The sequence below is a fragment of the Pteropus vampyrus genome, unplaced genomic scaffold, assembly GCF_000151845.1.
Source record: "Pteropus vampyrus isolate Shadow unplaced genomic scaffold, Pvam_2.0 Scaffold643, whole genome shotgun sequence".
Taxonomy (NCBI): Eukaryota; Metazoa; Chordata; class Mammalia; order Chiroptera; family Pteropodidae; genus Pteropus; species Pteropus vampyrus.
The window spans coordinates 146729-149772 of NW_011889424.1; the positions used below are offsets into that span (position 1 = coordinate 146729).

The 3044-nt window shown below is 31.1% G+C and overlaps 1 pseudogene; it reads right to left on the bottom strand.

Moving 5' to 3' along the window:
* Positions 1-200: 200 nt before the first annotated feature.
* On the bottom strand, positions 201-319 carry LOC111733810 (annotated as a pseudogene).
* Positions 320-3044: the final 2725 nt, after the last annotated feature.

Here is a 3044-nt window from a genome sequence, read left to right on the forward strand (position 1 = left end):
CTACATATTCTTCAAGTCATGACAACCACTAACAAAAATTTGGGGCTTCTCATTTCTAACTTCAGTGATCCTCTTGCAATTCCTCCATGATTTCCAAATTTTTTTTTTTTTTTTTGGTTGAAGAAACCCTTGGTTAACCTCACAGATTGCAAGGACCATGTCAGCTTACAATCCCTTATCATTATTATTATTATTTTTTAAGCCTACAGCACCTGGTCTTCCTAGGTGGTCTCCCATCCAAGTACTAATCAGACTCAACCCTGCTTAGCTTCCAAGATCAGAAAGGACTGGGCTTATTCAAGGTAGCATGGCCGTAGACCCAAAGACAATTTTCTAGTTAAAATCTTGCCTTTTATATTGCATCAGGCAACTACTTGTTCTTGTTCTTATTGAAGATGAACATACAGCCAAATCCAACACACTAGAAACTGTTTTTAAACTATGGAACCAGAATGATTCCTATTTAGTGCCATTTCCCACCATCAGCATGATAATTTCAAGCCAAGGTTGCTATCAGGTAAGCTGACAGGAAATAAAAATAACAACACAAAAGCCTAATAAATTTGTAATTTTGGTAAAATATAATTACTTGATATTTTTCTTAAGGGCTTTCTCCAGTTTCTTCACCTGTTGTTTATAAAGTCTTAATTCATGCTGTGTGGGCCTGTAGAAAATAAATCATGTTGAATGCATTCAATTTATTGAATAAAACTATAAAAGTATTTAATAATGAACAATATAGTATACCTTGTTACTTGTCAAAATATACTTATTAAAATTCTTAAAATATTTCATGACTGCTAGTGAGATGTTAATTGGCTGTTGGATTTTTTTTCTATATTCCTTGCCAAAAATTTTTTACCATTTTTATTGTTGTTAATCTATTGCTTGTTTTTATAGTGAAATATTTCATATGTACAGATAATAGAGAACAGTAAAATAGTAGTTTATCTTCCACTCAGCTTTATCGAAGTTGAATATTAACAGATTTGTTTCAAAGTTTACCTAAAACATTATACATATACTTAAAACTCCGTATATGTCCCTCATTCCTCTCCTTCACATAACACAGGTAACCATTATCCTGAATTTACTGTTCATTATTCCCATGCATGTTTCAAAATTTTTACTATATATTTATATAATCATAAATTTACATATTACTATGTGAACTTTATATGTTGTTTATACTGTAGGTATCAATCCCCTCTCCATTAAAGTATAAGCTTTATGAGAACAAGATTTCTTTTTGTTCATTATGTTATACTAGAGCTTAGGACAGTGTCTAACTTATAACAGGTGTTCAAAAATATTTGTTGAATAAAAAAGTCAACAATGTTCATTCCATATTACTCTCAACATGTAGAGTGACATCCTTTTGTGGTAGTATGCTGGACATAAATATGCCTTTCTGTCGTATGCCATTTAAGCTTTTTAGTTTTCTTCTCCACCCACAACACAGGAGTAAGATGAAATAATAAGACATTCTAAACTAATTTGGGAATGGGAAACTTGCTAGTATAAGACTGAATCTACTCTGAGTTCCTATCCAGTCTTATCTTCTTCATTGTGAATTCCTATTTTCTCACTTCCTTTGCCTACCTATGTGTTCTTATTCTTTCCATCATATGAGAGACAACTGACTAAAATGAGTATAAGAATATGAGTTTCCCCAAGATTTTCAGAGTAAAGGGTCCAGAATGATTCATGTAACATTCCAAATTCCAGTAAGTGTTTACTTTCCAAAGGTTAAATAAAAATGACTTGTTTCTCTCACCTGATTTCCAAATCTTTTTGGAGATTAAGCTTTTCACTTAAAAGTGTATCAATCTTGGATTTCGACTCCTTGAGCTGATTCTGTAATGACTAAATAAGTTTCATAGAAAAATAGTTAACTTTCCTAGGGGATTATCATTTCACTTTATAAAAAAGCATTTATTAGCCATGAAGTCTCGTACCATTAGGAGGCCTTTATATGTTGGTGAGGCGTCAAGACTTCTGTAGTCTCTTTCTTCTTCTGACTGACTTTCATCTTCATTATATTGCCTATGGAAAAAAAATATATGCAGTGTCCTTATGAAAAATCTATCTTCAAAGAAAAAGAAATCTAGCTAACAAAAATTAAATCAATCCAATAAGGGTTTAAATTAAATTAAATTAAAATTTAATTTAAAATTTTAAATTAAAATTTAATTTAATTTAATTTAAAAGTTTAAATTAAAATTTAATTTAAAACCTAAATTAAAATTTAAGTGAAATTTCCTACTTGTTCTCTAGAGAACAGCATTGAGTACCACCACCAATATTATAGAATACATCTGTTCACTAGCATCTTAATTAGAATGTGAGATGCACGCAAACCAGAGCTTTGTCTGCCCTGTTCACCATTGTATCTCACTGCCCAGAAGGGTATGGGGCATAAGATAGAGTGAAATAAACAATACATACTGTTTTTTCCTTCTAGTACTTTTAGATTACAAGAAAAAAAACTATATGAAAAAATGTAGAGTATAAATGGACAAAGCAAAAGATTTAACAGTCCCGATTTCCTAATGAATGCTATTCTGACTTGCTGCAGAACAAAATGAAAAAGCTGTTGGTTCACAAGTGACAAATAAAAAACAGATAAATTAGACTTCATAAAATTTTAAAAATTATTGAGCTTCCAAAAACACCATTGAGAAAAAAGACAACCAATAGGAGAAAATATTTGCAAATCTGATAAGAACTTGTATCCAGAATACACGAAGAACTCCTGCAACTCAACAACAAAAAGACTAATAATTTAATACTGGGCAAAGGATTTGAACAGATATTTCTCAAGAAAAGATATGCAAATGACAATAAGCATAGGAAAAGACCCTCAACATCATTAGTCCTTAGGGAAATGCAAATCAAAGCCACAATAATGTAACACTTCGAATCAACTAGCATGATTAAAATTAAAAAGATAATAAGTGTTGACATGGAAAAATTGGAACCCTGACACACTGCTTGGCAGAACTGTAAAACATAAAATTAAATGCAGCCACTTCGTAAAACAG